Source organism: Lissotriton helveticus, chromosome 1_1 (assembly GCF_964261635.1).
Source record: "Lissotriton helveticus chromosome 1_1, aLisHel1.1, whole genome shotgun sequence".
Lineage (NCBI taxonomy): Eukaryota > Metazoa > Chordata > Amphibia > Caudata > Salamandridae > Lissotriton > Lissotriton helveticus.
In genome coordinates this window covers 1,235,427,524-1,235,453,701 of record NC_136057.1, presented here as the reverse complement: position 1 = coordinate 1,235,453,701, position 26,178 = coordinate 1,235,427,524, and positions in this window count along the sequence as shown.

Sequence of the window (26,178 nt, the reverse complement as noted above, 5' to 3'; positions counted from 1 at the left end):
CTATAAAAACACATTCATGCTTTCTGACATTTAAAACTCTGAGTCTCGCCTTGGATTATTCAACTTTACCATACACCATGTTGTGTTCTTATGTGACAGTGTTTGTCTACCATCCTGTGATGACTGTTTCCCACAGTCATATGAAGCGCTCTGACATACTTGTTTGATTCTTCTGGGCGCTATGAAAGGACGTACAAATATGAACTATAATATCCGCCTTTCAACGGTATGGTCATACCTCGTATTTTGCGGGTTATTACAGTGACCGAGTAAGAAAAGTCACTGCAAGCGCCAACAGACTGGGCAGTGGGCGCTTTACAAAGACTATTAACGAATCAATCACAATTACCTACGGTACGGCGAGAGTTGTTCAAGCCGAATCTGGGGCCAGATGTAGGTAACTTCTATTTACCGACTCATAAATACCGAATTTTACCGATTCGGTATTTATGAATCTGTAAATATGAAGAGGTGAGATGTAGGTAAAATTTTAAATTGGATTACCGAATCGGTAACATTCGGTATTTACCGATTCGGTAAATACCGAATCGGTATTTCCCATTGATTCCTATGGGCTGTGAAGCCCATAGGAATCAATGGGAAATACCTATTCGGTATTTACCGAATCGGTAAATACCGAATGTTGCAAGGGTGCAGGGGGTGTCAATTTGACACCCTCTAGCACCCGAAGTAAAGGCATGTGTGACATGTGGCACACATTCATGCCCTAAGGGCATGTCTGTGTGTCACATTGCACAGTGTGCATGCACAGATGTGCATGCACACCTGGATTCGGTATTTTACCACACAATAGGATTGTGTGGTAAAATACCGTCTCTTAAGGGCCTGTGACACTCTCAGGAGTGTCACCTACATTTGGATTTACCGAATCGGTAAAATTACCGATTCGGTATTTTACAGAATCGGTAAATTTACAGAATCGGTAAATTTACCGATTCTGTAAAATATTTGCCCCTACATCTGAAAAACCAAATACCGGTCGGTAACGGCCGAATTCGGCCGTTACCGACCGGTATTTGCTCTCCTACATCTGGCCCATATACTCTTTAAATGGGGAGCATGTGAAATATGTTTTTTTTTCCATAGTGCCTAATATGGCTTTTGATGGCTATTGGATGCAAGAACATTCTTTGGCCTTAAAATATAAGTGTGTGTGTGTGTGTGTGTGTGTGTGGTGGTGGGGAGGGGGTGTCGGGTCAGGAAAGGTATTAAACAAGCATTTACAATGCAACGGTTTCGCCTTTGGAAAAGTTAGAGCTATTGGCATTGTAAATGACAAAATTTGTATTTATGTGTTGGTTTTGAAAACAGATAAATACATGGCATTGTCATTTACATTGCCAATAGCTTAATCTCTCGCAAATGTGAGACCTATTGTAGCCTATGGACGAGCTCAGCAGACAGCAATTACTACCACACACACACACACCCAGAGCCAGCCACACACACACCCAGAGCCACACACACACACACACCCAGAGCCACACACACACACACCCAGAGCCAAACACACACACACACACACACACACACCCAGAGCCACACACACACACACACCCAGAGCCACACACACACCCAGAGCCACACACACACACACACACACCCAGAGCCACACACACACACACAAGCCCAGAGCCACACACACACACACACACACACAGAGCCACTCACACACACACAGAGCCACACACACACCCAGAGCCACACGCACACACACACCCAGAGCCACACACACACACACACACACACCCAGAGCCACACACACACACACACACACCCAGAGCCACACACACACCCAGAGCCACACACACACACCCAGAGACACACACACACACACCCAGAGCCACACACACCCAGAGCCACACACACACACACACACACCCAGAGCCACACACACACCCAGAGCCACACACACACACCCAGAGCCGCACACACACACCCAGAGCCACACACACACACAGAGCCACACACACACACACCCAGAGCCACACACACCCACCCAGAGCCACACACACACCCAGAGCCACACACACCCACCCAGAGCCACACATACACAAGCACAGCGAGGGGGCAGAGAAGCAAGCACAGCGAGGGGGCAGGGAAGCAAGCACAGCGACTGGGCTGGGAAGGAAGCACAGCGAGGGGGCAGGGAAGCAAGCACAGCGAGGGGGCAGGGAAGCAAGCACAGCGAGGGGGCAGGGAAGCAAGCACAGCGAGGGGGCAGGGAAGCAAGCACAGCGAGGGGGCAGGGAAGCAAGCAAAGCGAGGGGGCAGGGAAGCAAGCACAGCCAGGTGTCAGGGAAGCAAGCACAGCCAGGTTTCAGGGGAGCAAGCACAGCCAGGGGAAGGGGAACCAGGGGGCGGGGGAACAAGCACAGCGAGGGGGCAGGGAAGCAAGCACAGCGAGGGGGCAGGGAAGCAAGCACAGCGAGGGGGCAGGGAAGCAAGCACAGCGAGGGGGCAGGGAAGCAAGCAAAGCGAGGGGGCAGGGAAGCAAGTACAGCCAGGTGTCAGGGAAGCAAGCACAGCCAGGTTGCAGGGGAGCAAGCACAGCCAGGGGGAGGGGAACCAGGGGGCGGGGGAGCAAGCACAGCCAGGGGGCGGGGAAGCAAGCACAGCCAGGGGGCAGCGTAGCAAGCACGGGCAGGGAAGCAAGCACAGCCAGGGGGCAGGGAAGCAAGCACAGCCAGGGGGCGGTAAATGCATTACAGATCTTGTGATGTAAGCCGCTGTGATGCTCAGCATGTTAAAAGCCTGTCAGACATCAAGAATGGATGCATTTGAGAACCCCCGTCTCAAATCTTAAGGTGAACAGAGACTGACTGTCCACACGTACCATGTTTTTGTAACTTAAGAAGCGTCACAGATACATGCAATTCTGTTGCCAGATAAGGGCCATTCAGTGCATTGAGTTTGTCAGTTTTTTCCCGCTGCAATAACGGAGGCCTAATTACATTTTCAAATTAGCCATGAGGGCCCTTGCTCAGAGGATACCTATAGAGGGTTCAACACCCACTTGTGCAGATATTCACCCAAAAAAATTACGTTTCTTTCACATCTATGATTTTTGGCTCCTGCAAATTATTTCTACATTTTATGCTTCTATGCACCTCAATCACCTACATTTGGATTTCCGAATCGGTAAAATTACCGATTCGGTATTTTACAGAATCGGTAAATTTAAAGAATCAGTAAATTTACCGATTCTGTAAAATATTTGCCCCATCATCTGAAAAACCAAAACCCGGTCGGTAACGGCCGAATTCGGCCGTTACCGACCGGTATTTGCTCTCCTACATCTGGCCCATATACTCTTTAAATGGGGAGCATGTGAAATATGTTTTTTTTTCCATAGTGCCTAATATGGCTTTTGATGGCTATTGGATGCAAGAACATTCTTTGGCCTTAAAATATAAGTGTGTGTGTGTGTGTGTGTGTGTGTGTGTGTGTGTGTGTGTGTGTGTGGTGGTGGGGAGGGGGTGTCGGGTCAGGGAAGGTATTAAACAAGCATTTACAATGCAACGGTTTCGCCTTTGGAAAAGTTAGAGCTATTGGCATCGTAAATGACAAAATTTGTATTTATGTGTTGGTTTTGAAAACAGATAAATAAATGGCATTGTCATTTACATTGCCAATAGCTTAATCTCTCGCAAATGTGAGACCTATTGTAGCCTACGGACGAGCTCAGCAGACAGCAATTACTACCACACACACACACACACCCAGAGCCAGCCACACACACACACTCAGAGCCACACACACACACACACACACACACACACACCCAGAGCCACACACACACACACCCAGAGCCACACACACACACACACACACACACACCCAGAGCCACACACACACACACACACACACCCAGAGCCACACACACACCCAGAGCCACACACACACACACACACACCCAGAGCCACACACACACACACACACACACACACGCACACACACACATACATGTTTATATCACTCTATGAAGACCAGTGAAAAAAACCTACATTATGAGGGCCACCCTTTCTGATCATCAGAGAATCAAAATGATCATACATTTTATGTTTATACTTTAATGACAGTATGAAAGTTATATCAGATTTTCAAAAAACGATTATGGGAATAGTTTTGAGACTTTCTGACATAACCCCCTTATGAGGACCGCACATGTCCCGTATCCAAGAGTTATGAAGACCATTTTTACACACTACATAAAGACAGCAAACAGCTTTACGAGGACCGGTGTGTGTTTTTTTACAAGTCTGTTTATGAGGACCAGATTATATTTTACATATAGTGTCTTCCTATTTGGTACAGTATATATTTGTCAAAAAAACAGTCTTTATTTGGATCCCTTTCGTATGTGACTGACAATTTATTACAGAATACATATGCATTTAGCAAACACTGCTTTCTTATTTCATCCAGCGAATATTTAACTGACCATACTGGATTTAAAATAGTGTATTATTTAGACAATACCTTTAAAAAATAGTTCCTAACTGCTAAATATCCATCTTTTCACTGTGTTTCCCTTTGAATTTGTGTAGTTCTGCATCCTCAATTCAGTTGGTATTTTGAACATTTGCGAAGTGAAGAGCTGCTTTTCAGTTTCCAGCCACATGTGCTATTTTCTTAAAGTAGTAAAAAATGTAGGGCCCGGATTAAGCATTGTAGCACTTGTAAAACTGCAGACGGGATCTCCATCTCGTTTGTGAAGGTGTATTCCATTCGTCCAACTCTAATTATGGCATTTGACAATTTGTAAGTAAATTCTGTCCATAAATTGTGAAAATCTGGTTAAACGTCAACTTCAACATAAGAACTTGAGGTCGCTCAGATAAGACCTGGAAGGCAAGAGTAGAGCTGAACCTATTTTGATCTTTAAAATGGGGATACATAGGTGTTTGTCTTTCAGTAGCTATGAGTTTTACACATGTTTAGGTGCCTGATATGTCTGTGTTTCTATTGCCATCATATGGATCATATCTTAGTGTGTGTCAAAAAAGTGTGATCTGTTATCCATCACAACAAGGACCATATGATATTGTGTGTTAAACATCTGACCCTATTCTCATAACAATTACCTCACCATTAGGTCTGATGCAAATTTGTGCTGTTATCAATGCTACTGCTATCAAGCATGAATTTCTTTTCTATTCAATAAGGACTATATCACTAGTATATTACAATTGCATGTGGTTTTACCATTCACACTGAGAAACAGATAATATGGCATGCTACAAGATTTTGTTCTTTGATACATCACATTGAGGGCCACATCAAGGTGTTTGTTAGTAATATGAGCGTGTGCCTATTCATCACAGAGGACATTTTCATACTGTCAGGGCTCTACAAATCCGAAAAATGGTACTAGTCCTGAAGGTCTGGTGCCATGGAAAATCCCCTCGACCTGACTGCAACCCACTTGACCTCCGTCTCTGAAAACGGAGCAAAAGTGACAAGATAACAAGATTTAAAGGCATCTTTATTGCTCAATCCCTTTGTGAGCAATAAAAATGCCTTCAAATCGTGTTATCTTGTCACTTTTGCTCTGTTTTCAAAGACATAGGACAAAAGTTAGTTTGATTTCCTACTCGCCAGAAAGGGCGAGTAGGACCTAAAAATAGCTCGTCCTCATCCATTCTCACTCGCAAATGCGAGCGGGCGAGTGGATTTGTCGAGTCCTGTGTGTATTGCAGGGTTGTGCATGCTTTAAACATCACCAGGAGAAAAATATTATGGAGTGTGTTACAAGTCAATGCTTGTTAGACCAGTCAGCCTTAGGGTGATCATCCCCAAAGCTTATTGCCTTCACCCCCACTATATTTATGAATTTGCTTTTGTTGGCCTTAGGACTGCTAACCAGTGCTAAAGTGCTTGTTCACATTTCCTAAAACATGATAAAATTGGGCTACAGACCCCATTGTCACATTTAATTTATTTGCAAGTACCTAGTAAAGTGATATTGCATGTACACCCACAGCCTGTAAATTAAATGCTATTAGTGTCCCTACAGCACTTTTTGAGCCACCCACTTAAGTAGACTTTGTTTAACCTGTCCCTGGTCTGCCACTGCAGCTTGTGGGTGCAATTGTAAACTGCCATTTCCACATGTCAAAATAAACCTTTTACCAAGCATAAACCAATCTGTTGAGTACATATAAGTCACCTAAAGGGTAGGCCCTCAAAAGCACATAGGGCAAGGTGCAGTTTACTTTAAAAGTTGGACATGTAGTTTTTAATCTGACATGTCCTGGTAGTCACTGTTGCAAGGCCTGCCTCTTTCATAGCATACCATTGGGTACCTTATTACATTTAATAAGTGTTAATTTTTGATTGGGAGCAGGTAGGAAAGTCATGAATGGTATCAGAGTAATTTAAAACCATCTTGAATGGTAAATTCATATTTCAATCCTCAATTTTAAAAATGCCACTTTTTAGAAAGTTGGAAACAAGAAAAAGGTCTGGACGTACATTTTGGAATAAATACATTCATAAATAACCACCTTAGATTCTCAAGTAGTTATATTGTTTTCATTACACTTGTTATTTGTTCATTTATTTGTGGAACAAACAAGATGGATATTTCTTTCATGTCTTAAAGAAGAACAATTAGTACAAACATATATCAACAACACAATGGTAACAGTACTTTGGACATATAACAAATACTTAGGAAATGGCCAAACATGACAAAACAATAGACCAGTCCTTATTTTAACATAAAGAACAATGGCGGTACAATTCAGTTATGTGTTTCACTACATACACCTGCCATAACCAGCGACGCAGTTAAACAGTTACACCAGGCCTAAATGTCCTGTTTGTACTCGGTATGGGTCGGTTGATTGGTGGTGATTATTGCTGGCTGGGTGGGGTCGACACATTTCAGAACCCTATTTGATTTCAGGGTTCTCCTCAGGACCAGGACCTGGTCATTCACATTTGAGGTGAGGGAATTCTCACGGGTGATGATGCCTTATGAACTCAAGGTGTGTGGTCCTTTTTCTCTTGTGTCCAGAAACGACCGCGGCGGTTGCTGGTGCTTCAATATGATATTCACGCTTCAAAATAATTAGATGATGACAGGGGGGACTTGTTAATGGCTTTCAAGCTGTAGCTTTGTGAATGGTTCTCATGGGGGCCTCACATGGTTCTTCTCCTCATGTACGATGTACATCCCATGTGAAGCGTATGATTTCTGGCAGAACCCGTGATGCATTGACATTTCTGTGCAGTGTAATGCCGGCGGTGGGGAACACAAGTATTTCAAGGACTTCCACATTGTTGGCATACCAGGGAGAGACGAGGCAGCAGAGGAGGACCTCGATCGGGAACTTATAATTGAAGGAGCTGAGCCCTTCATTGAAAGACTCGCGTTCCCCACCGCCGGCATTTCACTGCACAAAAATTTCATAAGGCTGCCTTAAGATGCTTGATAGAGGTAGGACTGTACCCGATTCTGAGTGCACTCCTGACAGAGATTGTTCCCCTTAGGTGCTGATAAGCAGGAGTTGTTTTTGATAGTTTAGTCCATTAAAATGATTATATCACATTTCATATTGCAACATTGTGCGCTATTAAATCCTTTATTGAAAAAGCATCATGAATCACAGCAGGGTCATGGTTGCGGGGCGGCGTGGCGGCTGCGCATGGTGTGCTGGGATGACAGGCATTGGATTTGTTATTTTCGGGTGGCGTTTCTCAATGTACCCGTGTCGAGTATGTGCTTTCCATTAATTATACAAGTTTAGAAACTTAGTAGAACTTAAATGTTTATCTGTTATTAAGATAAATATTTATATATATTTTTGATGACCCTATATATTGTGATCATGTGAAAGCATAAGGTAAATCATGCACTTGTGTTAATTTATTTACGTTGCCTAGACCTATTTATATCAGGCCTTCTTCCAAAGGTTCTGGGCATCGTACAAGGTCCAACAAAGTCTTTTCACTATGTTTACTCATATGTGAGCTTGGTGTTTATAGGTGATAGGGTATAATCACCACGTATGTATTGGCTTTGAGAAAGACCAGTTTGGTTGAAACGCGTCAGGCGAATAAAACTTTCTTTGGAAACCTTAAAAAAAAAAAAGAACCAGCAGGGTCACAATCATAATCTTGCCAGTGGTTTGCTCCTGCCCTCTAAAATGACCATAGCTTTGAGTGTTACAGATGTGTTGGTATGTTATATATGTGAGCTACTATTATCATACTTTGGATCAAGTCATGTTGTGCATCACAGCAGTTTGATTTTATCCATCACAATGAGTACCGCATGATGTTGTGTGTTACACAACTGAGCTTTTTCCTATCACTGTGATGACCACACGACTAGGTCTGTTGCAAAATTGTGCTAGTACCTAAAGTACTGTTACCAAGAATTAACTTCTTTCCATAACAAATAGGAATATATCTCATTGTATGTAACAAATTAATTTGTGTTTATCAAGTGCAATGAGCGCTAGATGCCATGACAGATTTCAAGATCCCTTGCTTTGATACATCACATTAAGGAGCACATCATGCTATCTGTTACAACATGAGAGATTGTCTATTTATCATAGAAGGCAATTTCATATAGTTTTACATGGATGTGCATGTTTTAAATATTACAAGGAGGGCAATATCATGCAGTGCACTACAACTGCATGTTGGTTTATTTCTTCATTTGTAATTAATCGCAGAGACTTTGTGATGTGCTGGCATACAATAACAAGGCTACCATAGGATTCTTAATAGAAATAGACCAATTCCTCATTACAACTGTATTCATGTGAAATTGGTCCCATCTGGTGTCAATAAATATGATTTGTTTAAGACTTTTAGTCCATCAAACTCATAACGAGATCACAGTGCATGTTTTAACTCTCTGTGATATTACACCACACTCTGATAAATAAAAAAAACTCTTGCGTGTTTTTATCCATCAAAATGAGGACTACATTGTGGTATGCAATTCAGATGACCATGTGTGTAAATTGTGAGGTTTTATACATTGCAAAAAGGAGCATAGCAAAGCACATGTTACAGTTTTCTTTTGTGTTTCTAACATGTAATAGACACTGCCGCAACTTTACATGTGTATCAAGCATATGAACCTTTCTTATGGACACAGAAAACCATTTCATATTTTGTGTATCACAAGAAGGTGCTCTTTTATGCTTTACAATTACTCCTATATAAAGGTGGCTTATGCTCCTATGTGCACTTATAGGTCAAACTGAGGACCATGTTAAATTGTGTGAGACAGGGTTGTGTACCTTTATCTGCCACAATTAATATTGTGGTGCCTATTACAGAGGTTGGCGTTTTTATCTATCACAATGAAGACTGTATCAAGATGTGTGTCACAATTGTGTGTTTTTATCCAACACAATGAGGACCACACTTTGGTTCATTTTAGACATGTGTGCTTCTGCTAACACAGAGTCACATCATGTTGCATTGAACACGTTCATGTTAATGTAGCTTCATTAGAAGTACTACATTAATGCGATTTAGTTTTATTGCACATTCCATTAACAGTAAGCTTCTTTAACATTATGTTGGGTATTAGTAAAGCGTTTTTATCCATCACAATGAGGACTGTATCAAGATGTGTATAACAACTGTGTGTTTTTATCCAACACAATGAGGACACATTTTGGTGCAGTTTAGACAAGTGGGTTTCTTCTATCACACAGTCACATCATGTTGAATTGAACAAGTTCATGTTAATTTAGCCATCATTAAAAGTACGACATTAATGTGAATTAGTGTTATCACATATTCCTTTAACAGAAAGCTCCTATGACATTATGCTGTGTATTAGTAATGTGTATGATCTTAAGTAACTAAAATAATCTATATTGTATTGTATCTTGGAAATGTGTGCACTCATCCATCGCAATGAGGGCTCTATACAGGCCTGGTCCCTAGGACATGCATCATCCAGCCAATCGACCATCATAAAAAAGCACAGGTGCTAATGTGCACAGGTATACATTTACACTTGCAAAGAGATGACTAGTGAATGTGAGTAAATACTTCTGTGTGTGGGGTTAGTGATTTTTCAGAGGGCTTTGTTGTTCTGCAAAGTATTTGTGTGCCTGCAAATGTGCTACTTTGTAACTGTACACAAACATTTCTTCAGCCCATTCCAACCCAGGGAACAATCTGAGATTCACTTCTAACACGTGCCAGATTAAATCTGTTTACAGGGTTGGAAGTGGAAGCAATCAGACAAAAAATTGGAAATAGCATAGATGAAGGGATTATTCCATAGGGGAAAATGTTTTTAAAATGTTATTACTTCTACTTGCTTCAGAATATTTCCCAAAATCTAAGCATGCAAACTTGTTCAAGGGAAAATGGAATTCTCAAAAGAAAATGAAGACTACCCCTTGAAATACATCCTCTGTAGCTGTATGCTAACTGTCCCCAAGACAACCTTTGTGAATTAAAAAGCAGCTTGCTCATGTAATCCAAAATTATAATAAATGTAGCACTTGGTGTAGTGAATTGAGTAAATGTAAATGTAAATGTATAGTATTTAAATAGCGCACTTCTACCCAGAGGCCTCGTAGCTCTGTATTCATACCGCTGTGGAACCCATCCTGGCTTTCCTGTGAAATGTCCACTCCTGGGCACCCCCAAGGTGAAGCCAGGCATCCAAGCGCTGCTGGGGCTGTTGTGGAGATTAAGCAAGCTATTGCCCAGAGTCACAGAGTGGGACCCCTGATTAGACTAGGCACCGAGGCGAGAATTATCAGGTCCGGGGAAATTGAACCCTGGTCCCGGGCCAGACCTCTGCATCAGGGTCTGCCACTCTAACCATTGAGCCACGCTTCTCCAGTAAATGATAAAGGGGTATAATGGTGTTTGTCTATATGAATCACAGCAGGGTCACAATCACAATCTTTCCAGTGGTTTGCTCATACCCTGCACAATGACCATAGCTTGGAGTGTTACAGGTGTTTTGGGGTGTTATATAAGTGAGCTACTATTATACTTTGAATCGAGTCTTGGTGTGCATCACAATTGTTTGTTTTTATCCATCACAACGAGGACCATATGATGTGTGTTATACATCTGAGCTTTTGTATATCACTGTGAGGACCACCCCACTAGGTCTGTTGCACAGTTGTGCTATTATCTAAGCTATTGTTACCAAGAATGAACTTATTTCCATGACAAATAGAATTATACTACATTGTATGTTACAAATTAATTCGGGTTTATTAAGTGCAATGATCACTAGATGCCTTGAAGTGTTACACGATTGTTTGCCTTGATACATCACATTAAGAAGCACATCATGCTGTCTGTTAGTAATATGACACAATATCTATGTATAACAATAGACAATCTCATACAGTGTTTTACAAAGATGTGCATGCTTAACAATCACCAGTGGGGCAATATCATGCAGTGCACTAAAACTGCATGTTGATTTACCTCTTCATTTGTAAATCATTGCAGAGAATTTGTGATGTGCTTGCCTAGCATCATAAGGCTGTCTTAAGATACTTCATAGAAACAGACCTGTTCCTCATTAAGACTGTATTCCAGTGAGAGACTGGTCCTCCCTGGTGTCAATAAATATGAATTGTTTAAGAACTGTAGTCCATCAAACTCATTACAGCATCACACTGCATGTTTTAACTCGGTGTGCTATTATACTGCACTCTAAAACAAAAACACAACAGTGTTTTCATCGATCAGAACGACGACTACATTGTGGTAGGCAATTCATGTGACCATGTGTATAGCATGTAAGCTTTTATGTAATGCAAAAAAGGGCACATCATGGCGTGTGTTACAGAATTGTGTTGAGATTTTTAACATATTATAGATTCTGCCACAACTTTATAAGTGTATCAATCATATGAACATCTGTTCAGGACACTAAAAACAACTTCATATTGTGTGTCACAACATTGTGTTCATTTATGCTTTGCAATTGCTCCTATATATATGGGGCTTATGCTCCTATGTGCACTTTATAGGTTAAACTGAGAATCATATTACATTGTGTGAGACAGGTTTGTGTGCATTTGTCTGCCAGAGGAAATATGCTGCCTATTGGAGAGGTTGGTGTTTTTATCCATCACAATGAGGACCATATCAAGATGTGTGTCACAATTGTATGTTTTTATACAACACAATGAGGACCATATTTTGGGGCATTTTAGACAAGTGTGTTTCTATCACAGAGAAATATCATGTTGCATTGAGCAAGTTCATGATAATGCAGCTATCATTAAAAATACCACATTAATGTGATTTATAGTTTTCGCATATTCCTTTAACAGAAAGCTCCTTTAACAGTAAGATGCTTTAACAATATGCTGTTTAGTTGTCATGTGTATGATCTTAGGTAACTCAGAAAACTATATTGTATTTTATCTTGGAAATGAATGCATTTTTCCATCACACTGACTGCTCTATGCAGGCCTGGTCCGTAGGAAAGGAATTTATCACCATCACAACAAATCCCAAGGGCTAATGTTGTGTGCCTTTATCTGCCACATGAAATAATATGCTGCCTATTACAGAGGTTAGTGTTTTTATCCATCACAATGAGGACCGTATCAAGATGTGTGTCACAACTGTGTGTTTTTGTCCAACACAATGAGGACACATTTTGGTGCATTTTAGACAAGTGTGCTTCTTCTATCACAGAGTAACATAATATTGTATTGAAAAAGTTAATGTTAATTTAGCCATCATTAAAAGTACCACATTAATGTGAATTAGTGTTATCACTTATTCCTTTAACAGAAAGCATGTATAACATTATGCTGTGTATTAGTAAAATGTATGAGCTTGAGTAACAAAAAAAACTATATTGTATTGTACCTTGGAAATGCATGCACTTATACGACACAATGACGGTTCTATACAGCCTGGTCCATAGGACATGCATCATCCATCGAACGATCCATCACAAAAAAGCACAGAGGCTAATGTGAACAAGTACATATGTACTCTTGGAAAAAGATGACTATTGAATGTGAGCAAACATTTTTTGTGTGTGGATAGTGATCTTCACAGGGCTTTGTTGCTCTGTATAGTATTTGTGTGCCCCCAAATGTGTTACTTAGTAACTGTCCACAAACAATTCTTGAACCCATTCCCACCCAGGGAACAATCTGAGATTTACTACTGACAAGTGCCGGATTAAATCTGTTTCCAGGATGGGAAGTGAAAGGAATCAGACTAAAAATTGAAGATGACATAGGTGAAGGGATTACTTGACAGGGGAAAATGTTTTTCGATTGTTATTACTTCTACTTGCTTTGTAATATTTTCAGAAATGTAAGCATGTAAACGTGTTCAAAGGAAAATGGAATTCTCAAAAGAAAATGAAGGGTACTCCTTGAAATACATCCTCCTTAGCTATAAGCTAACAGTCCACAAGACAACCTTTGTGAATTAAAAAGCAGCTTGCTCTGTATCCCAAAATGATGATAATAAACGAAGCACTTGGTGTTGTGAATTGAGCCAATGATTAAAGGGTATGAAGCTGTTTGTCTACATGAATCGCAGCAGGGTCACAATCACAATCTTTCTAGTGGATTGCTCATACCCTGCACAATGACCATAGCTTGGAATGTTACAGGTGTTTTGGGGTATTATATAAGTGAGCTACTATTATACTTTGAATCAAGTGTTCGTGTGCATCACAATTGTTTGTTTTTATCCATCGCAACGAGGACCGTATGATATTGTGTGTTACATATCTGAGCTTTTTCCTAGCACTGCGAGGACGACACCACTACGCCTGTTGCAGAGTTGTGCTATTTTCTAAACTACTGTTACCAAGAATGAACTTCTTTCCATCACATATAGGATTATATTACATTGTATATTACAAAATAATGTGGGTTTATTAAGTACAATGTTCACTAGATGCCTTTAAGTGTTACAAGATTGTTTCCCTTGATACATCACATTACGTAGCACATCATGATGTCTTTTAGTAATATGAGACAGTAGCTATGTATAACAGAGGACAATCTCATGCACTGTTTTACAAAGATGTGCATGCTTTAACCATCACCAAGAGGGCAATATCATGCAGTGCACTAAAACTGCCTGATGGTTTACCTCTTCATTTCTAATTCATTGCAGAGAATTTGTGATGTACTTGCATACCATCATAAGGCTGCCTTAAGATACTTCATAGAAAAAGACCTGTTCCTCATTAAGACTGCATTCCAGTGAGAGACTGGTCCCCTTTGGTGTCAGTAAATATGAATTGTTTATGATTAGTAGTCCGTCAAACTCATAACAGCATCACACTGCATGTTTTAACTCTGTGTGCAATTACACTGCACTCTGAAAGAAAAAAAATCACATGCATGTTTTTATGCATCAGAATGAGGACTACATCGTGGGAGGCGAATATTCATGGGACCATGTGCATAGCATGTGAGCTTTTATGTATTGCAAAAAAGGGCACATCATGACGCATGTTACAGAATTGTGTTGAGATATTGAGATTATGCTCCTATGTGCACTTTAACGGTTAAACCTGAGGAACATATTAAATTGTGTGAGACAGGTTTGAGTGCCTTTATCTGCCAGAGGAAATATGCTGCCTATTAGAGAGGTTGGTGTTTTTATCCATCACAATGAGGACCTTATCAAGATGTGTGTCACAATTGTATGTTTTTGTCCAATGCAATGAGGACCATATTTTGGGGCATTTTAGGCATGTGTGCTTCTATCACAGAGAAATATCATGTTGCATTGAGCAAGTTCATGATAATGTAGCTATCATTAAAAATACCACATTAATGTGATTTATAGTTTTTGCATATTCCTTTAACAGAAAGATGCTTTAACAATATGCTGTTTAGTTGTCATGTGTATGATCTTAGGTAACTCAGAAAACTATATTGTATTTTATCTTGGAAATGAATGCATTTTTCCATCACACTGACTGCTCTATGCAGGCCTGGTCCATAGGACATGAATTTATCACCATCACAAAAAATCCCAAGGGCTAATGTTGTGTGCCTTTATCTGCCACAGGAAATAATATGCTGCCTATTACAGAGGTTAGTGTTTTTATCCATTACAATGAGGACCGTATCAAGATGTGTGTCACAACTGTGTGTTTTTATCCAACACAATGAGGACACATTTTGGTGCATATTAGACAAGTGTGCTTCTTCTATCACAGAGTAACATAATATTGTATTGAAACAGTTCATGTTAATTTAGCCATCATTAAAAGTACCACATAAATGTGAATTAGTGTTATCACTTGTTCCTTTAACAGAAAGCATGTATAACATTATGCTGTGTATTAGTAAAATGTATGAGCTTGAGTAACAAAAAAAACTATATTGTATTGTACCTTGGAAATGCATGCACTTATACGTCACAATGACGGTTCTTTACAGCCTGGTCCATAGAACATGCATCATCCATCGAACGATCCATCACAAAAAAGCACAGAGGCTAATGTGAACAAGTACATATGTACTCTTGGAAAAAGATGACTATTGAATGTGAGCAAACATTTTTTGTGTGTGGATAGTGATCTTCACAGGACTTTGTTGCTCTGTATAGTATTTGTGTGCCTCCAAATGTGTTACTTAGTAACTGTCCACAAACAATTCTTGAACCCATTCCCACCCAGGGAACAATCTGAGATTCACTTCTGACAAGTGCCGAATTAAATCTGTTTCCAGGATGGGAAGTGAAAGTAATCAGACTAAAAATTGAAGATGGCATAGGTGAAGGGATTACTTGACAGGGGAAAATGTTTTTCAAATGTTATTACTTCTACTTGCTTTGTAATATTTCCAGAAATGTAAGCATGTAAACGTGTTCAAAGGAAAATGGAATTCTCAAAAGAAAATGAAGGGTACTCCTTGAAATACATCCTCCTTAGCTATAAGCTAACAGTCCACAAGACAACCTTTGTGAATTAAAAAGCAGCTTGCTCTGTATCCCAAAATGATGATAATAAACGAAGCACTTGGTGTTGTGAATTGAGCCAATGATTAAAGGGTATGAAGCTGTTTGTCTACATGAATCGCAGCAGGGTCACAATCACAATCTTTCCAGTGGATTGCTCATACCCTGCACAATGACCATAGCTTGGAATGTTACAGGTGTTTTGGGGTGTTATATAAGTGAGCTACTATTATACTTTGAATCAAGTGTTCGTGTGCATCACAATTGTTTGTTTTTATCCATCGCAACGAGGACCGTATGATATTGTGTGTTACATATCTGAGCTTTTTTCTAGCACTGCGAGGACGACACCACTACGCCTGTTGCAGAGTTGTGCTATTTTCTAAACTACTGTTACCAAGAATGAACTTCTTTCCATCACATATAGGATTATATTACATTGTATATTACAAAATAATGTGGGTTTATTAAGTACAATGTTCACTAGATGCCTTTAAGTGTTACAAGATTGTTTCCCTTGATACATCACATTACGTAGCACATCATGATGTCTGTTAGTAATATGAGACAGTAGCTATGTATAACAGAGGACAATCTCATGCACTGTTTTACAAAGATGTGCATGCTTTAACCATCACCAAGAGGGCAATATCATGCAGTGCACTAAAACTGCCTGATGGTTTACCTCTTCATTTCTAATTCATTGCAGAGAATTTGTGATGTACTTGCATACCATCATAAGGCTGCCTTAAGATACTTCATAGAAACAGACCTGTTCCTCATTAAGACTGCATTCCAGTGAGAGACTGGTCCCCTCTGGTGTCAGTAAATATGAATTGTTTATGATTAGTAGTCCGTCAAACTTATAACAGCATCACACTGCATGTTTTAACTCTGTGTGCTATTACACTGCACTCTGAAAGAAAAAAACATCACATGCATGTTTTTATGCATCAGAATGAGGACTACATCGTGGGAGGCGAATATTCATGGGACCATGTGTATAGCATGTGAGCTTTTATGTATTGCAAAAAAGGGCACATCATGACGCATGTTACAGAATTGTGTTGAGATATTGAGATTATGCTCCTATGTGCACTTTAAGGGTTAAACCGAGGAACATATTAAATTGTGTGAGACAGGTTTGAGTGCCTTTATCTGCCAGAGGAAATATGCTGCCTATTAGAGAGGTTGGTGTTTTTATCCATCACAATGAGGACCTTATCAAGATGTGTGTCACAATTGTATGTTTTTGTCCAATGCAATGAGGACCATATTTTGGGGCATTTTAGGCATGTGTGCTTCTATCACAGAGAAATATCATGTTGCATTGAGCAAGTTCATGATAATATAGCTATCATTAAAAATACCACATTAATGTGATTTATAGTTTTTGCATATTCCTTTAACAGAAAGATGCTTTAACAATATGCTGTTTAGTTGTCATGTGTATGATCTTAGGTAACTCAGAAAACTATATTGTATTTTATCTTGGAAATGAATGCATTTTTCCATCACACTGACTGCTCTATGCAGGCCTGGTCCATAGGACATGAATTTATCACCATCACAAAAAATCCCAAGGGCTAATGTTGTGTGCCTTTATCTGCCAGAGGAAATAATATGCTGCCTATTACAGAGGTTAGTGTTTTTATCCATCACAATGAGGACCGTATCAAGATGTGTGTCACAACTGTGTGTTTTTATCCAACACAATGAGGACACATTTTGGTGCATATTAGACAAGTGTGCTTCTTCTATCACAGAGTAACATAATATTGTATTGAAACAGTTCATGTTAATTTAGCCATCATTAAAAGTACCACATAAATGTGAATTAGTGTTATCACTTGTTCCTTTAACAGAAAGCATGTATAACATTATGCTGTGTATTAGTAAAATGTATGAGCTTGAGTAACAAAAATAACTATATTGTATTGTACCTTGGAAATGCATGCACTTATACGTCACAATGACGGTTCTATACAGCCTGGTCCATAGAACATGCATCATCCATCGAACGATCCATCACAAAAAAGCACAGAGGCTAATGTGAACAAGTACATATGTACTCTTGGAAAAAGATGACTATTGAATGTGAGCAAACATTTTTTGTGTGTGGATAGTGATCTTCACAGGACTTTGTTGCTCTGTATAGTATTTGTGTGCCTCCAAATGTGTTACTTAGTAACTGTCCACAAACAATTCTTGAACCCATTCCCACCCAGGGAACAATCTGAGATTCACTTCTGACAAGTGCCGGATTAATTCTGTTTCCAGGATGGGAAGTGAAAGTAATCAGACTAAAAATTGAAGATGGCATAGGTGAAGGGATTACTTGACAGGGGAAAATGTTTTTCAAATGTTATTACTTCTACTTGCTTTGTAATATTTCCAGAAATGTAAGCATGTAAACGTGTTCAAAGGAAAATGGAATTCTCAAAAGAAAATGAAGGGTACTCCTTGAAATACATCCTCCTTAGCTATAAGCTAACAGTCCACAAGACAACCTTTGTGAATTAAAAAGCAGCTTGCTCTGTATCCCAAAATGATGATAATAAACGAAGCACTTGGTGTTGTGAATTGAGCCAATGATTAAAGGGTATGAAGCTGTTTGTCTACATGAATCGCAGCAGGGTCACAATCACAATCTTTCCAGTGGATTGCTCATACCCTGCACAATGACCATAGCTTGGAATGTTACAGGTGTTTTGGGGTGTTATATAAGTGAGCTACTATTATACTTTGAATCAAGTGTTCGTGTGCATCACAATTGTTTGTTTTTATCCATCGCAACGAGGACCGTATGATATTGTGTGTTACATATCTGAGCTTTTTTCTAGCACTGCGAGGACGACACCACTACGCCTGTTGCAGAGTTGTGCTATTTTCTAAACTACTGTTACCAAGAATGAACTTCTTTCCATCACATATAGGATTATATTACATTGTATATTACAAATTAATGTGGGTTTATTAAGTACAATGTTCACTAGATGCCTTTAAGTGTTACAAGATTGTTTCCCTTGATACATCACATTACGTAGCACATCATGATGTCTGTTAGTAATATGAGACAGTAGCTATGTATAACAGAGGACAATCTCATGCACTGTTTTACAAAGATGTGCATGCTTTAACCATCACCAAGAGGGCAGTATCATGCAGTGCACTAAAACTGCCTGATGGTTTACCTCTTCATTTCTAATTCATTGCAGAGAATTTGTGATGTACTTGCATACCATCATAAGGCTGCCTTAAGATACTTCATAGAAACAGACCTGTACCTCATTAAGACTGCATTCCAGTGAGAGACTGGTCCCCTCTGGTGTCAGTAAATATGAATTGTTTATGATTAGTAGTCCGTCAAACTTATAACAGCATCACACTGCATGTTTTAACTCTGTGTGCTATTACACTGCACTCTGAAAGAAAAAAAATCACATGCATGTTTTTATGCATCAGAATGAGGACTACATCGTGGGAGGCGAATATTCATGGGACCATGTGTATAGCATGTGAGCTTTTCTGTATTGCAAAAAAGGGCACATCATGACGCATGTTACAGAATTGTGTTGAGATATTGAGATTATGCTCCTATGTGCATTTTAAGGGTTAAACCGAGGACCATATTAAATTGTGTGAGACAGGTTTGAGTGCCTTTATCTGCCAGAGGAAATATGCTGCCTATTAGAGAGGTTGGTGTTTTTATCCATCACAATGAGGACCTTATCAAGATGTGTGTCACAATTGTATGTTTTTATCCAATGCAATGAGGACCATATTTTGGGGCATTTTAGGCATGTGTGCTTCTATCACAGAGAAATATCATGTTGCATTGAGCAAGTTCATGATAATGTAGCTATCATTAAAAATACCACATTAATGTGATTTATAGTTTTTGCATATTCCTTTAACAGAAAGATGCTTTAACAACATGCTGTTTAGTTGTCATGTGTATGATCTTAGGTAACTCAGAAAACTATATTGTATTTTATCTTGGAAATGAATGCATTTTTCCATCACACTGACTGCTCTATGCAGGCCTGGTCCATAGGACATGAATTTATCACCATCACAAAAAATCCCAAGGGCTAATGTTGTGTGCCTTTATCTGCCACAGGAAATAATATGCTGCCTATTACAGAGGTTAGTGTTTTTATCCATCACAATGAGGACCGTATCAAGATGTGTGTCACAACTGTGTGTTTTTATCCAACACAATGAGGACACATTTTGGTGCATTTTAGACAAGTGTGCTTCTTCTATCACAGAGTAACATAATATTGTATTGAAACAGTTCATGTTAATTTAGCCATCATTAAAAGTACCATATAAATGTGAATTAGTGTTATCACTTATTCCTTTAACAGAAAGCATGTATAACATTATGCTGTGTATTAGTAAAATGTATGAGCTTGAGTAACAAAAAAAACTATATTGTGTTGTACCTTGGAAATGCATGCACTTATACGTCACAATGACGGTTCTATACAGCCTGGTCCATAGAACATGCATCATCCATCAAACGATCCATCACAAAAAAAGCACAGAGGCTAATGTGAACAAGTATATATGTACACTTGGAAAAAGATGACTATTGAATGTGAGCAAACATTTTTGTGTGTGTGGATAGTGATCTTCACAGGGCTTTGTTGCTCTGCAAAGTATTTGTGTGCCTCCAAATGTGTTACTTTGTAACTGTCCCCAAACAATTCTTCAGCCCATTCCCACCCAGGGAACAATCTGAGATTCACTTCAAACCAGTGCCGGATTAAATCTGTTTCATGGATGGAAAGTGAAAGGAATCAGACTAAAAATTGGAAATGGCATAGCTGAAGGGATTACGTGACAGGGGAAAATGTTTTTCAAATGTTATTACTTCTACTTGCTTTGTAATATTTTCAGAAATGTAAGCATGTAAACTTGTTCAAGGGAAAATGGAATTCTCAAAAGAAAATGAAGACTACTCCTTGAAATACATCCTCTGTAGCTATAAGCTAATGGTCCACAAGTCAACCTTTGTGAATTAAAAAGCAGCTTGCTCTGTAATCCAAAGTGATGATACTAAACAAAGCACTTGGGGCCATATGTAGGTATAGAAATACCGGTCGGTAACGGCCGATTTCGGCCGTTACCGACCGGTATTTGGCTTTTGAGATGTAGGTGGGTCTGAATTTACAGAATCGGTATATTTACCGATTCGGTAAATTTACCACTTCGGCATTTTACCGAATCGGTAAATATACCGATTCTGTAAATTCATATGTAGGTGACACTCCAAAGAGTGCCACAGGCCCTTCAGAGTCGGTATTTTACCACCCAATCCTATTGGGTGGTAAAATACCGAAGTCAGGTGTGCATGCACATCTGTGCATGCACACCTGTGCAATGTGACACACAGACATGCCCTTAGGGCATGTATGTGTGCCACATGTCACACATGCCTGTATTTGGGGTGCTAGAGGGTGTCAAAGTGACACCCCCTGCACCCTTGCAAGATTCGGTATTTACCGATTCTGTAAATACCGATTCGGTATTTCACATTGATTCCTATGGGCTTCAAGGCCCATAGGAATCAATGTGAAATACCGATTCGGTATTTACAGAATCGGTAAATACAGACTCTTACAGAATCAGTAATTTTTTACCTACATCTGCCTTCTTCCAATTTACCGTCTCTTAAATACCGATTCGGTATGAGTCGGTATTTAAGAGTCGTTAAATCGGAATTACCTACATCTGGCCCAAGGTGTTGTGAATTGAGCCAATGATGAAGGGGTATAAAGGTGTTTATCTACATGAATCACAGCAGGGTCACAATCACAATCTTTCCAGTGCTTTGCTCATACCCTGCACAATAACCATAACTTGGAATGTTACAGGTGTTTTAGGGTGTTATATAAGTGAGCTACTATTTTACTTTGAATCAAGTCTTGGTGTGCATCACAATTGTTTGTTTTTATAGATCGCAACGAGGACCGTATGATATTGTGTGTTACATATCTGAGCTTTTTCCTAGCACTGTGAGGACGACACCACTAGGCCTGTTGCAGATATGTGCTATTATCTAAACTACTGTTACCAAGAATGAACTTCTTTCCATCACATATAGGATTTTATTTCATTGTATATTACAATTTATTGTGGGTTTATTAAGTACAATGATCACTAGATACCTTGAAGTTACAAGATTGTTTGCCTTGATACATCACATTAAGTAGCACATCATGCTGTCTGTTAGCAATATGAGACAGTATCTATGTATAACAGAGGACAATCTCATGCACTGTTTTACAAAGATGTGCCTGCTTTAACCATCACCAAGAGGGCAATATCATTCAGTGTACTAAAACTGCCTGATGGTTTACCTCTTCATTTGTAATTCATTGCAGAGAATTTGTGATGTGCTTGCATACCATCATAAGGCTGCCTTAAGATACTTCATAGAAACAGACCTGTTCCTCATTAAGACCGCATTCCAGTGAGAGACTGGTCCCCTCTGGTGTCAGTAAATATGAATTGTTTAGGAATTGTAGTACATCAAACTCATTACAGCATCACACTGCATGTTTTAACTCTGTGTGCTATTATACTGCACTCTGAAAGAAAAAAATCACATGCATGTTTTTATCCATCAGAATGAGGACTACATCGTGGTAGGCGAATATTCATGTGACCATGTGTATAGCATGTGAGCTTTTATGTATTGCAAAAAAGGGCACATTTTTTTTTTTATTTTATTTTTTTTTTAGAGTTTTCTATAGTGTGGAGCAGACCCAGCGAAGGTTATCAGAGCGCTTTACAATGGGGGCACAATACGAAATAGGACAGATTGCAAAACGAATAGCATACATAAGATCGAATTATTTTACAAAGTTCGTAATGTCGCAGGCTTAACAGTATTTCTAGCAACGAGTCGAGAGCAGCGAAGGTGTCTTTCGAGGGAAAGAGGGGGCAACTATACGGAGTACATCTGGAAAAGGTCCATGTGATAGTTTATGGGAGGAATTGAACACATAAGGAATGATTTTGCTTCTTTTTTTAACAGAAAAGTAGAGGAGATTTTTCTGATGTGGGGAGGAAGCGAGCACCATATTCTTGATGCTGCTCCGGAGAATGCTCTGTCAGGGTTTTTTTTCTTTCTGAAGCATGAGGGTTTCAGGAGTAGATTGTTAGCACTCCTAGAACGTCTGAATCCTCCAGATAAGGTCAGTTTTTACGATAGGTACGGGGGAGTATTGTGGTGAAGTGCTTTGTGAGTGATGCATCCCATTTTTAGGTGGATTCTAGCTTCAAAGGGAAGCCAGTTGAGTGTTTTCAGGTGTGGTGATATGTGGTAAAATTTTCTGGATCCTGTTAGGAGTCTAGCTGCGGCGTTGATACAGGCTTTTAATGGGGCGGTTGAGATTTTGGGAAGTCCCACGAGGGTGGTGCATCCGTACTCCAGCCTTGATATGACTAAGGACTAAACAGCAGTTTTGAGGTCTGGGTTCTCGATGAAAGGTTTCATTTTCCTGAGATAGTTGAGGTGAAAGCTTGCGTTTTTAGCTAACAGGTTGATATGTGCTTGCATTTTAAGGTTCTTATCAAGTGTAATTCCAAGTGATTTGGTGGAGTCGACCAGAGTTGGCATGCAGTTAAGTGCAGTGATCAACTTGAACCATTCCTTTTTCTCCTGGGAATTATTAGGGGGGAGATTAGAAGAAATTCTGTTTTTTGTGAGTTTAGCTTGAGGAAGTTGGTTGTTAGCCAGTGGACGGTCTTTTTGAGTGCCATGTTCATTGATATTATGTCTTCAATGGAGGAGATCTTGATGTAGAGTTGAGTGTCATCCGCATACATGTGGTAGGCTATGTTTGCCTGCTGTAGTAGTTTGGTTAGCAGTTCGGCATATAGGTTGAATAGGGTGGGGGATAGGGTAGAGCCTTGTGGTACACCCAGAGGGTTCGGTGAGGAGCATGATAGATTTTAGTTCACCATGAAAGATTGCGTTCTGTTTTCCAGAAAGGATTTGAGCCATTGAAGGACTGAGCCTATTTTCCAGTCTTTTTAGATTTTTTTCGTCGTCCACTATTTGTAAAATGGCTGTTTCTGTGCTATGGCCGGGTCTGAAACCCGATCGGTGGGTGTTCAGAAGGTTGAAGTCCGTGATGTGTTGGTTCAGTTGTTGTTGAACACATTTTTCCAGGACCTTGGCTAGCATGGGAATGTTGGTTATGGCCCAAATTTGTTTGGGGTCGGAAGAGTTAGCTGTTGGTTTCTTTAGTATAGGGGTGACCTGGCCTGTTTTTAGGCAGTCCTGTATGTGCCCTTGCACTAGCGAGGCGTTGATGATTTTGGTCCAGAGAGGGGAGATGACTTGGTAGATGTGGGGAAGGCAACTTGAGGGGACTGGGTCATTGAAATGGTTGTTGAGTTTGGTGGTTGCTAATGTTTTGGTGATGTCATTAGGATTGTAGAGTTTGAAAGTGGAGCAGTGAAGGGTGGAACTGAGGACCATATTAAATTGAGTGAGACAGGTTTGAGTGCCTTCATCTGCCAGAGGAAATATGCTGCCTATTATAAGTGAGCTACTATTATACTTTGAATCAAGTCTTGGTGTGCATCACAATTGTTTGTTTTTATCCATCCCAACGAGGACCGTATGATATTGTGTGTTACATATCTGAGCTTTTTCCTAGCACTGCGAGGACGATACCACTAGGCCTGTTGCAGAGTTGTGCTATTATCTAAACTACTGTTACCAAGAATGAATTTCTTTCCATCACATATAGGATTATATTACATAGTATATTACAATTTAATGTGGTTTATTAAGTACAATGATCACTAGATGCCTTGAAGTGTTACAAGATTGTTTGCCTTGATACATCACATTAAGTAGCACATCATGCTGTCTGTTAGTAATATGAGACAGTATCTATGTATAACAGAGGACAATCTCATGCACTGTTTTACAAAGATGCATGCTTTAACCATCACCAAGAGGGCAATATCATTCAGTGCACTAAAACTGCCTGATGGTTTACCTCTTCATTTGTAATTCATTGACGAGAATTTGTGATGTGCTTGCATACCATCATAAGGCTGCCTTAAGATACTTCATAGAAACAGACCTGTTCCTCATTAAGACTGCATTCCAGTGAGAGACTGGTTCCCTATGTTGTCGGTAAATATGAATTGTTTATGAATTGTAGTCCATCAAACTCATTACAGCATCACACTGCATGTTTTAACTCTGTGTGCTATTACACTGCACTCTGAAAGAAAAAAATCAAGTGCATGTTTTTATCCATCAGAATGAGGACTACATCATGGTAGGTGAATATTCATGTGACCATGTGTATAGCATGTGAGCTTTTATGTATTGCAGTAAAAGGGCACATCATGGCGCATGTTACAGAATTGTGTTGAGATTTTGAGATTATGCTCCTATGTTCACTTTTTCTTTTTGTTTTTTAAACTTTATTTCCAATTTTGTAAAATACAAAAGACAAAACCCCCCACGCAGGCATCATTAAAAACAGTTGTATACGGATCGACTGACTCATTATGGCGCATCACGGAATAGGACAACATCTGAAAACAAGGAAGTACATGTAGCATATTGAGCAGCATATTACGAGACTCGTGAGGAATACAGGCCAGGTCTCATGTCATGCACCCCGCAGGCAACTCCTCAGTGGTATTCACCCCCCTCTCCCTCAGCCTATGTTCACTTTAAGGGTTAAACTGAGGACCATATTAAAATGTGTGAGACAGGTTTGAGTGCCTTTGTCTGCCAGAGGAAATATGCTGCCTATTACTATGGTTGGTTTTTTTCTCCATCACAAGGAGGACCATATCAAGTTTTGTGTCACAATTGTGTGTTTTTATCCAACACAATGAGGACCACATTTTAGTGTATTTTAGGCTTGTGTGCTTCTTCTGTCACAGAGTCATACCATGTTGCATTGATCAAGTTCATGTTAATGTAGCTATCATTAAAACACTACATTAATGTGATTTAGTGTTATTGCATATTCCTTTAACAGAAAGCTCCCTTAACAGTAAGCTGCTTTAACATTATGCTGTGTTTTTGTAGGGTGCATCATCTTGGGTAGCTCAAAAAAAGCTACATTGTATTTTATCTTGGAAATGTGTGTATTTATCCACTTATCCATCACAATTATGGCTCTATACAGACCTGTTACATAGGACATGAATTTATCTCCATCACAAAAAGGCCCT